At 46.6% G+C, this 12,492-nt stretch overlaps 1 non-coding gene across 1 annotated transcript; it reads left to right on the top strand.

Annotated features, from left to right (window-relative positions):
- The first annotated feature begins 11,543 nt into the window (after positions 1–11,543).
- Trnas-gcu (transfer RNA serine (anticodon GCU)) lies at positions 11,544–11,615 on the top strand. Its single transcript has one exon. It is a non-coding gene; the product is annotated as a tRNA-Ser (tRNA).
- The last annotated feature ends 877 nt before the right edge of the window (positions 11,616–12,492 follow it).

Below are 12,492 nucleotides of genomic sequence, written 5' to 3'. Positions count from 1 at the left end.
GAATAATAGGCTAGACAGATGCACTAACTTAACTATTTTAGTGCACACCGCCAACTACTGTGCGTTTCAATGTGTGACTGCGGTGTCGGTTATGTGCTTTGCCTGCCTGTGGGCGTGAAGTTACGCGTCGCCACTTCTACGTGTAGTGTCGGTTCTGCTTCGAGAAAACGAATTTTTTTTTGTCTTGTCAAGACAAACTCGAAATTTGAAATGCCGTTCCGCCGGCGAGAAAGAAGAATGTCTCCGACCGGTAAAAAAGTATACCAGCTAGCAACCCCTCAACAATTTTGAGTTCGTAAAATAGCCTCAAGTTTGCTAAAAGGCGCTCTTTCAGCGTACGTTTGGTCCTTGAAATGTGTTATCGCAACGAAAAGTGTCAAAAGGCAAAAGGGATACTTGAGTTACGTTTGTGCACACGGTTGTAAGTGACCATGCTCCTCTGGAGGGCTACGTAGTGATCAAGCTCGTGGGAAAGCAGCATGCGCAAATCACGCAGTTTCTGCTGTGAAATTAATCTTTGTGTGGGAAGCTCACCGCCACTGATGTTTAGCAGTCTCGTTTCGTTTCTGCTTCATTCACGCGAGCCTTAACTCGACACCTGCCTTTAACGAAAACCTGGATGTAACCGAAAATTGTGAATTTTTGTCAACTTGAGTTTTTTGTCAACCAGGTTTAACTGTAGCTGTGCTCGACCACGTCGGTTTAGCGCAAAAATAATGGCCCCATCATGCGCAAAAAAAATGGCCCTGTTGTACACAACGTCCTAATGGCATGCATCGTAAGCAGATGCATGCCATTCCTATCTGTTCTTGCCTGCGAAGGTGCAGGCCTTTAGGCACAAAAGGGTTTCTTCATTAAAGTTTCGGAGTGTCTAGACTACCATCCGACAGCGCTCTAGCTCAGTGCTGCAGGCAAGGCTAGAGTGCCGTTTAATGACATTCAAATGTTTAGTACTGGGCTAATACCGCCCGAAGCGTCTGTTTTCATGCTGTACATGTTTGGTCATAGCTTCTTCATTCCAAAGACGGTGGTTTGAGACCAGCGTTTGCCTCGAATATATTTTTCACCTTTAAATTAAAGAAAATGTGTATGGCTTAGGTTAGTTTTTCTTGTTTTAAATGATAGTTTTGTGTTCATTATGTCATGTTATGTCACGTTAGGTTAGTTTAGGTTGCGTTACCTAAATAATGTTTGGTAGTGTGATCTAGTGCCAGACGCTCTATCTTATTTTATAAAACACCGGTAAACATCGAATAGTGGAGTGCTTATAGCACCTTATGGACCGAAAACCAGACGTGTAATACTGTGGACTCATTGTTCCACATTGCAGCCATATTCTCGGGGGCGGCAGTGAGAGATGTGATCAGCCGTTAAAACAGTGAAACGGAAGATTGTTGTGACTCTGATAAAAATCCCGCTGCTGCATTTCGCCACCGTCTCGCTTGGCTCTCAAGACTCCTGAGCAGAGCATCGGGCCGTCGAGAAACGCAGCGCAATCACGAGGCGTCAGAAGAAAAGTCACCCACGTGGTTACGGACGACGTGTAAATGATCCGCGTGTTTTTCGCGGAACCGCATCTCAGCCTAGGCAAGACCCGAAACGCAACTCATCAGCTCGTAAGGCACCAAGGAGTCTAAGCTGCCAGTCAGGCTATGGGACGATCTAGCGGGCTGTCTGCGCGATAATCGTTCCATATGGAACGCGTTAGAGGAGCACGCAGGAACGGGATCGAGATGCGGCCCCAGCTGAAGCGGTCTAATATCTAGAAAGTTAGGTTTGCCCTGGATGGCTTGTAACGTAACCTTGAAGGACTCTGCTTGTACTCCAATTGCAGGCGTGAATGTTGCAGACGCGGGGGGATTTAAAATCTCCTGTTGGGTATGCGTCAGTCATAATGTTTTCATCATGTACATTCTCTACTCATTAAAGTTTTCATTTTCGTTATCGGAAGGCATGGCCCCGGTCTGCCTTGCGTGGATCTTCTTTTCCATCCTGAGTGTAAAACCAAGCTACGAAAAATGTTCCAAAATTTCACATGAAAGATCCTCAAAATACTAAGCAAAGATCGACTAGTGGGTCTTGTGTAATGCGTCAACATCGTAGTTCGGAATGTTCATACGTGGAGTTTTTTGAAGCCGTAAAATAGTTCCTTCTGTCGTTGACGAGTGATTTAGAACTGGTATTGGAGACACCTTGGGGCCGGAGGTTAACTTTCAGGATGGACTCTAATCAGGTGGATCATCGGCTAATGATCGAAGCGATGATCTGATTAAGCGATGGCTCCTGGTCAACGGAACGTGGCAAACTATGAGCTACTCCAACAAAAGCAAGATGTACAATATGTCCACTTTATTTACACGACAGCATGCAGCGATGGCGTAGAGGCAGAACATCTGGCTCGCGTGCAGAAGGACCGTGGCTCGAATCCCGGTGCCGGACATTTCTTACCGGATTTAAAAAAAACGCATATTGATGGAATCGCACAAAAGGGGCTTGGGGTGCGGCCTGACCCCGGCGACCATTGCCGGTAATGCACTCCCTCACCAGAGCAGGATTGGCCACCCTGGTGTAGTAACGGCCACAACCTCCCATGAATACGCCAATTAACCCACGGCCCTCAGTCCCCAGCGGCTGCGAAGCAACTGACCACGGCGGCGGTCAGACCTGTGACGCAGCAAAGGGTGCTAAGAATCCCTGGATCCGGATAGGCCGCCAATGGAATCTGAGCCTGGCAACGTTTAACGCGCTAACCTTACCTAGCGAAGCGAGTCTCGAGGTGTTGTTCGAGGAATTAGAGGGCATTAAATGGGATGTAATAGGGCTTAGCGAGGTTAGGAGAGCAGGCGAAGCCTTTACGGTGCTGAAAAATGGACACGTCTTATGTTACCGGGGTCTAGAGGACAGAAGAGAACTGGGAGTTGGATTTCTAGTCACTAAAAGCATATCTGGCAACATAGAAGAACACTATAGCATTAACGAAAGGGCTGCAGGTCTAGTAATCAGGCTCAATAGGAGGTACAAGCTCAAGGTGGTGCAGGGCTACGCGCCCACATCCAGCCACGACGACCAAGTAGTGGAACGCCTCTATGAAGATGTTGAATCGGCAATATATAGCTAAAGTAAAAACACAGTATACCGTAGTTGTGGGGGACTTCAATGCTAAAGTAGGCAATAATCAGGCTGGAGACAAGACAGTTGGGAACTATGGTATGGGCTGTAGAAATAGCAGGGGGGACCTACCAGTTGAGCCTGCAGAACGGAATAACCTACGCATAATGAATACCTTCTTCTGTAAACGGGAGACTCGGAAGTGGACCTGGAGGAGCCCGAATGGGGAGCATAAAAATGAAATAGACCTAATATTATGCGATAACCCTGGCGTCGTGCAGGATGTGGAAGTACTCGGAAGGGCAAGGTGTAGTGAACACCGCATTGCAAGATCTCGAATTAGGCTAGATTTGAGGAGGGACCGCAACAAGCTAGTACGAAAGAAGCCGATAAATGAGCTAACAGTAAGACGCAAGGTTGAAGAATTCAGGATCGCGCTGCAGAACCGATATTCAGCTCTTAACGAGGAAGCCGAGCCTACGACACAGAAAGCCAGCGACAACCTTACACGCATTATCACGGAGTGTGCAGTAGAAGTCGGGGGCACTATGGCTCGACAGGATGCTGGGAAACTCTCACAGGAGACGAAAGATCTAATTCGGTAACGGCAAACCATGACAATCTCCACAGCAGCTTACAGAATAGAACTAGCGGAGCAGTCGAAGTTATTCAATAAGCGCAAGACAGCTGACACACGGAAGCATAATATGGAGAGGATCGAATTCGCTGTAAAGAACGGAGGTAGCCTGAAAGCTGTGAATAGGCGTCTTGGCGTGGGGAAAAGTCAGATGTATGCACTTAAAGATAAGCAAGGAAATGTCATCACAAATAGGGACAAAATAGTCACAGTGGCCGAGGAGCTCTACAGGGATCTGTACAGTAGCCGGGACATCCAGGATAATGCCGAACGAGACAGTAGTTAAGAGGAGATGGACATCCCACCAGTAACGACAGAAGAAATAAGGAAGGCTTTGAAAGAAATGAAAAGGGTCAAAGCGCCTGGTGAAGATCAGATAACAGCAGACCTCTTGAAGGATGGCGGAGAGATTGTACTTGAAAAACTGGCAAACCTGTACACGGAATGCCTAATGACCGCAATGGTACCGGAATCTTGGAAGAACGCGAACATCATCCTAATTCATAAGAAAGGCGACATGAAGCACTTGAAAAATTACAGGCGGATAAGCTTACTGTCAGTCGTCTACAAGGTACTTACCAAGTTAATCACTAACACAATTTCTGCAACCTTAGATTTCAGTCAACCTAAAAAACAAGCAGGGTTCCGTAAAGGTTATTCAACAATGGACCATATTCACACGATCAATCAGGTGATAGAGAAGTGCGCTCAGTATACTGATCCCCTATATATAGCCCTCATAGATTTATTTATTTATTTTTATTTATTTATTTACATTACCCTCAGGGCCCGGGTAGGGCGTTACAGAGGGGAGTGGGAACAAAACAATGCAATAAGGAGCAGACACAGCAACGAAGGAAAAAATGAGAGCAGAAAAATGAGATCAGGCCAAGTTCGCAACGAAATGCAGCAGTAAAGTTCCAGTCTTGTGTGACATAACAGCAGGCAAACGATGCAAAACTAACGTAAATAAAATGACTAACAGATGAAAAAAAACGGTACATATTTCGGAAATGTTTGACATCTAATCAGCAAGCGGTAACGTAGCACAAGTGAAACATGATAGTAGGTAATAATACAGCAAAATGACAACAATACGCACAAATGTTCGAAAAAAAATGGCACATTCATGACTGGCTGCAAATGTAAGTTGGCACAGCAGATCTAAATAAATGATTGTCACGAATTAGAACTATCGGCTCGGGAAGGTGGTTCCAGTGGTTTATTGCTCGGGGTAGAAACGAGTGATAGAACGCATTAGCGTTACAATGGATGGGTTCAACCTTGTGGCGGTGATCTAAGCGGCGCGATATGAACGAGGGGCTTGAAAGGAGCAAATCGTGAAGTGTGTCGTGATGAAAGATTTTATGAAATAAATACAAACGCTGAAGCTGACGCCGTAATGACACATCGGGTAGGATCAAACTTGATTTCATGGTTGATACACTAGCTGTGCGGTGATAATTAGAAAGGATGAAACGCGCAGAACGGTTTTGAACGGATTCAACAATTGAAGTTAAAGATGCCAGGCCAGGGTCCCAAATAGAAGCGGCATACTCAAGTTTCGGTCGAATGAGAGTTTTATACCATTGTAGTTTCAGGGAGGACGTAAGATTAGAAAGGTTTCGTTTTAAATAGCCGAGCGTGCGGTTAGCGTTATTTGTTATGTAGTTAATATGCGGTTCCCAGGAGAGATTGGATGATATATAGATTATGAGAAAGCATTTGACTCGGTCAAAACATAGCAGTCATAAAGGCATTACGGAACCAGGGGGTAGATGAGCATTATGCAAGAATACTAGAGGATATCTACAATAGGTCCACAGCTACCATTATCCTCCATAAGGAGAGCAGTAAAATACCTATAAGGAAGGGTAACATCTCTCCAATGTAATTCACAGCATGTTTACAAAAAGTATTCAGAAGGTTAGATTGGGAACAGGTGGGAGTAAGGGCCAATGAAGAATACCTCAGTAACCTCAGATTTGCTGATGACCTTGCCTTGCTAAGTAACTCCGGGGACGAATTGCAAAGCATGCTTTCCGCACTGGGCGAACAGAGTAGAACAGTGGGCCTGAAAATTAATATGCAGAAAACTAAAGTAATGATCAATAACCTCGGGACAGCACAGCAGTTTGAGATAGGTGGCGAGGCAGTGGAAGTGGTAAGCGAATATACCTACTTAGGCCAAGTTGTGACCCCAGATCACAACCATGAGGCAGAGATAATTAGAAGGATCAGAATAGGGTGGGGTGCATATGGCAGGCATTCTCAGATAATGAATAACAGCCTACCATTGTCGCTGAAGAAGAAAGTGTATGACAGCTGCATCTTACCGGTACTCACCTACGGGGCAGAAACTTGGAGGCTCACTAAGAGGGTTCAACTTAAATTGAGAACGACTCAGCGGGCAATGGAGCGTAAAATGATAGGTGTAACATTAAGGGACAAGAAGAGAGCGGAGTGGGTCAGGGAACAAACACGTGTTAAGGACATATTAGTAGATTAAGAAGAAGAAATGGACGTGGGCAGGGCATGTAATGCAAAGGCAAGATAACCGCTGGTCATTTAGGGTAACAGAGTGGATCCCTAGAGAAGGCAAGCGCTCCAGGGGGCGGCGGAAAGCTAGATGGGCAGATGAGATTAAGAAGTTTGCGGGGATAAATTGGTCACAGTTGGCACAGGACCGAGGTAATTGGATAATAATGGGAGAGGGCTTTGCCCTGCAGTGGGTGTAGATAGGCTGATGATGGTGATGATGATGATGATGATTTACACGACCTATTTACACTATCAAGGATCATGATCGCCTAAAAGAGGTCGAGCGGAGCTCGCCTTCCTCCTCTCCCCGAAAAATATCAAACTCCTTGGTTTCCCCACCAGAACCCCGCCCAGAAAAGTGACGTCGCAATTTGAGAGTGAGGATCGCCTATTGATTAACCCACCTTCGGTCACTGATGGGCCACAGTGAGAAACAAACTGAGGTGAGTGCAAAATAGTCACGTGACCTACCTGTCTCCCGCTCATACAGAAACCCGGAGGCATTCAGCAAAACACAAATATAGCAGAAATGAAAACCAACCCACTAAAATAAAACCTAGCGCCGGCCATCGGTTGTCGGAGGGCTCGTATTAAGTATTGTGCATACCGTGCACGCCTATAATTTTGCCCGTGCTGCCAAAATTCCTTTCCTTTGTAAACACATAGAGCTCATAACAAAGCCTGGTCGCCTACCCATTGGTGCACCAGAGCCACCGAGTCGCCAGGGTCAGACATGGAGCTAATGGAAACTTCGCCCTGTAGCTTTGAGCTGTGTAGCCGTGGTAGACAGATCGTCCAGTACCCCCTTACTACCTTTGAACCCTTGACTGACCTCCAGCTGCCGTCCGCTTGGGGCTTTCTCATGGCGGTATTTGCGGCCGTTAAGGTGTCAATGGTCCCCCGCCGCCCCTTTTGCAAACGAACGAAACGAAATTCTCTTCAAGTGCTAACAACGCTTCTAACTACTTAAAGTGACCGATACATTTGTATAAGTCCTTTCCCGGCACGCTGGTCGGGTGAACACAGTAGCGCGGCGAACAAAAAAGAAGTTTGCATGTTTTTTCCCCATGCCCATCGTGCCCAAGTCAACTCGGTCGCCGTAGAAACAAGCGCAATAGGGGTAGGGACGTTATACCCAGAGAATGATATCCAATAGCCAGGTGGTTTTAATTTATAGGTGAGGTGCCCGAACTTAACACCATATGAAAGCTTCGAACGAGTTATTTTATTTGTGCACTTCGTTTACCAAACGATCTATGGCACATTTCCCTCACAGCCACGCCTACCTCACGATCTTGAAGATCGGTCCAACACGGTCACACTAGCCCGACCATCGGCCGATTTGGTTGGCCAACACCGTGTCGGCGAGCTCTCGGTGGCCATCTCACACCGGGCCGACGCCGACCGTAGGCCAATCGTCTGCGTCGGCGAGAAATCGCGGGTCGTCGGTGTCTTGCCGCTGTCGGCCGACGCGCTTGTCACACCACGTCGACCACCGCGCGAAGACCGACTCTGCCGCCTCACCTTTCCGCCGGGGATCTTTCTTTCTCTGGTCAAACTTGCAGTATTGTGTCGCCGCTGCCCCGGCTGAAGCCATTCATGCGTACTCGCAGGTGCGCTGTTTGTAGTGTGTGTACTCCTCAACGGCTTGCTGGATCACGGACAGAGAAGAAATAGCTGTCTTCGCTTCTGCTGCGGCAGTGATAATACGGATAATATGGATGAACCCCCGGCGGAAATACCTCTGTAGCACGTAGAATATGCATATACAGGGTGTCCCAGCTATCATGCACCAAGCTTTAAAAAAAGAGCAATGGCGTTACTCGAAAAAAACCTAGTGCGTAATGTTTGCAGTACTGTGGAGAAGCGGACAGTAATTTTTTCGTTAATGATACTTCACTAATTAATTGTAATTAATTATCTAACTCGAGAAGTACTGTCCTAATCACTGAAGAGTCAATGAGGCACCTGTAGGTACCCACGAGGGGTATCTAACTTCGGTGTTTTCAGCGACGAACTAATTGCGTACTCATTTATTCTGACTGATAAAGAAAACCCGCGAAATATGAAAAATACCACGTGACGGCGCCTCCGCGCGCATTAGCGCGCATCGTAAAGCAATGCCCTCAAACAGGCGGCCTCCGAGTTAACCAGAATGAAATAAACAAAAGAAAGAAAGAAGAAATCGCGACCGAATTTGTGCCTTATCTGCACACGCGCCCCGCGAATCTTGCTGTTGCTGCTCCTTCGATGCATGCCATTATCAAGGTGATGCGCTGTCTCTTCAGGCGGGTGACAGGCGAAGCAGTTGCTTTCAATCCGCTTATTTGGGGACGCTGCTTTACAATGAGCGCGGAGGCGCCGTCACGTGGTGTTTTTCATATTTCGCGGGTTTTCTTTATCAGTCAGAATAAATGAGTACGCAATTAGTTCGTCGCTGAAAACACCGAAGTTAGATACCCCTCGTGGGTACCTACAGGTGCCTCATTGACACTTCAGTGATTGGGACAGTACTTCTCGAGTTAGATAATTAATTACAATTAATTAGTGAAGTATCATTAACGAAAAAATTACTCTCCGCTTCTCCACAATTCTGCAAACATTACGCACTAGGTTTTCTTCGAGTATCGCCATTGCTCTTTTTTTAAATCTTGGTGCATGATAGCTGGGACACCCTGTATATTAGTGCGTATGGCAGCGAAAATTTAACCTCCTCTAATAGAGAAGGCCTTACAGTGCACCATGGTACCGCATTTTGGAGAAACACGGTGCAAGAAAAGTAAAATTGATTGCTGTGGCTCCAGAATCCACTCGCTGTTTCGAAGGAAATTTTCCGTAACAAACGTGGTTCCGCCTCAAACTCACGAAAAAAACGATTTGCGAACGGATACGCAAACCATGCCCCTTAAAAAACCCCTAAAAAAAGCTATCCCTGCCCGGTATTGATCCCGCAACGTTGACCGAGCTGGCGCGACGCGCCATAGCACTGCGCGAACGCACAAATGCTGCGCCGCCCCGCAATAGCCTGTCTACCAGATGGAGGCCCATCCTTCGTGTCATTCGTCTGTTTCTGTTTGGTGGTTTACAAAATTCCTGGCAGGTAGACTGAAATTCCTTGAAAGGCGATTGCGCAGTAATGTTCCCCAAGGCCCCCACAATAGCTAATCGTCATCAACTCCGCTGCTTCGCGGAAGCGCTCGCAACGAATGTGTGCCCGGCTGCGACGTCAATGTCGCACTGCAGGGATAGTGCTTTCTGTAGTTTGGTTGTACTTCTTACGTTTCACGCTGAAACCCTTCTCCGGTATTGATCCGTTATCACCCAAACTACCCTACGTAACTCTTCTGCACGAAGCTGACATCACATTTTCTACTGGCGCGCCGATCGCACACAAGCAGTTTGCAGCTTCGGGGTAGCGGCGTCGCAGAAAAGCATGGCCGAAGCGTCGAAAGCCAAAATACGGATCGCATTAGCACCAGTGTTGAGTTCGATGGGCTTCATGGACCTTACTGAGTTTATTACACTCCAGAAATAAACAAAAAATACAGCCGCATTTATTACGGCACGAATGTTGTCGGGGCGCAGTTTTCACTTCTCGGTCGGTTATCGACAACACCCCGGGCGACTGGTCGGGCGACCGGTTTTGTAGGCGTTTTCGGTCGGCGAGCCAGTCATACTATGCGGACGTACCATCGGCCGACGTGTTTGTGTCGCCCTCGGCGTAGTATGACAACACGGTCTGACAACTCGGGTGCTGGCTGATGGTTCGGCGAGCCGTCATCGTCGCACACTAAACTTTTTTACACCCTTTTTGGCCGAAAATGGTGGAAAAATCTTGTCCTATGGCTAACACCCTTAAAAGGTGTTTTGAAAAAAAAGGGTGTACGGATGAAAAAAGGGTGTTGAGCCCTACACCCTTAAAAGGTGTTTTGACAAAAAAAGGGTGTACCGATGAAAAAAGGGTGTTGAACATCCTCACACCCTTTTTCTAAGATGATGGCATGCGCAGTCAGTGGCAATCTGATTTCGGCGGGTCGCACAGCATTCAACACAAACAGTCGATAAGCATAAGTTATATTTGGAACAAAAATGAATTGAGCAAGAAAACCAACGGGATGCAAGTGGTACAGGGAGTGCATACTTATTTAGTAATATATGTGCTGTTCTTGCTTTCATATCCAGCATAGGAAAGCCCCCCGATCGAGTCGGTGGCTTGTCGCAAAATACAGATCATCATCATCATCACCAGCCTATCTACGCCCACTGCAGGGCAAAGGCCTCTCCCATTATTCTCCAATTGCCTCGGTCCTGTGCCAACTGTGCCCAATTTATCCCCGCAAACTTCTTTTTCTCATCTGCCCATCTAACTTTCTGCCGCCCCCTGCAACGCTTGCCTTCTCTAGGGATCCACTCTGTTACCCTTAATGACCAGCGGTTATATTGCCTTCGCATTTCATGTCCTGCCCACGTCCATTTCTTCTTCTTAATTTCTACTAATATGTCTTTAACACCAGTTTGCTCCCTGACCCACTCCGCTCTCTTCCTGTCCCTTAATGTTACACCTATCATACAGATATTTAACCCTAAATATGGAAGTATGGGTTTTACTATCAGAATGTACAAATCAACATGTGGATTTGCGAAAACTTTTTAATCATGAGGTAGTTTTTGCATTCCAGAACTTTCAGAATTTTATTAAATACGAAACAAATCTTCACCGCCAGCTCAGCACCCTTCAAAAAGGGTGTTCAATATTTCAACACCCTTTTTCCCAGAAGGGTTTAAAGCTCCAAATAAGGGTGTTCGAAACTAAGAAAAAGGGCGTAAAGAAAAAGGGTGTGAGAAAAAGGGTGTGAGAAAAAGGGTGTAAGAAAATACCGCCGACAAAGAAAAAAGGTGAAGAAGCCTCCAGCTTTGGAGGTATTTTGTACCTGTTTACATGGTTGGACTGAACATTTTCTAAAAACGGGGGGTGTTTTGTACCTCACGATGTTTAAAGCAATATGAATCGGCGTAATTTATTGCCAGTGAAGCTCTTTGAGCTTGCGCTATTTTCGGTGACTTTAGCAAAAAAATACAAAGAAAAAGAGCTGCGCCACCTCTAAAGGGTGAACCACCGCAGATAGGGTATTATAACAGTGAAGTCGGCTTTCGAGCTTGTTAGAGTGTGAGCACAAGGGCCGTATGCGTATGCGCATCTCTTACTATACCATGTCAAAGGTACTTGTCCTTTTTGAATTCTAGAAGGCAAAAACCCGCCGCGGTGGCTCAGTGGCTAAGGCGTTGCCTGCTGAGCACAAGGTCGCGGGTTCGATTCCCGGCCGCGGCGGCCGCCTTTCTGATGGAGGCGAAAAGCAAAAACGCCCGTGTGTACGAGATTTCGGCGCACGATAAAGATCCCCAGGTGGTCAAAATTAATCCGGAGCCCTCCACTACGGCGCGCCTCATCGCCTGCGTTGCGTCGGCGCGTTAAACCCTACAAACAATCAATCAATCTAAAAGGCAAAAACAAAATTGGCGCAGCTTGCAATAGTGGTGCAAGGCTGGAGAAACACCATAGCTGTGGTCCGACCTAGCTTGTTTCCCCCATGGATCCCCTGGCAGGTGGGGGGGGGACACTAGAACAGCCTTGTAAAATCCGGTTAATCTTGGCCTCACCCCTCAGCGGTCATCCTATTCTGAACACCTATTCCACATCGTTCCAACAACCTACATTAAGCCAAGCCTGTTGCAGTCGGCAAACACCTTTTTAGACACACTACTATAGTCTTTTTAATTTTGAAGGTTGAAATTGGTGTTTCACGTGCCAAAGCTAAACTTGCGGCTTGAGGTGCACGAGCGATCATTGCATACGAGCAATTTTTTTTGCGTTTGAAAATTTCTTGCAAATAGATGAGTATTTGAGGGGTTGTCTTGTTCTTTGCAGTGCTATTATGCATCCAAGCATGGCGTTATTTAATGAACAGCTGAACACTTTTTGCACACCCTTTCAACACCCTAAGAAAAACCAAGGGTGTTGAAGTTGATCAACACCCTTTTTTTACAGAAAAAAGATGTAGAGCCAGGAAAAGGGTGTTGAGATTCAAGAAAAAGGGTGTAAAGGCCTCCCAACACCCTTTTTTTCACTTATGGTACAACCTTTCTGGCTAAAAGGGTGTAAAAAAGTTTAGTGTGCGCCATCGTGTTGGCCTAGTGTGACCTCACCT

The sequence above is a fragment of the Haemaphysalis longicornis genome, unplaced genomic scaffold (assembly GCF_048455015.1).
Source record: "Haemaphysalis longicornis isolate Haplotype H1 unplaced genomic scaffold, Haemaphysalis longicornis Haplotype H1 scaffold_9, whole genome shotgun sequence".
NCBI classification, from domain to species: Eukaryota; Metazoa; Arthropoda; class Arachnida; order Ixodida; family Ixodidae; genus Haemaphysalis; species Haemaphysalis longicornis.
This window is presented reverse-complemented; position numbering and strand designations above follow the sequence as displayed.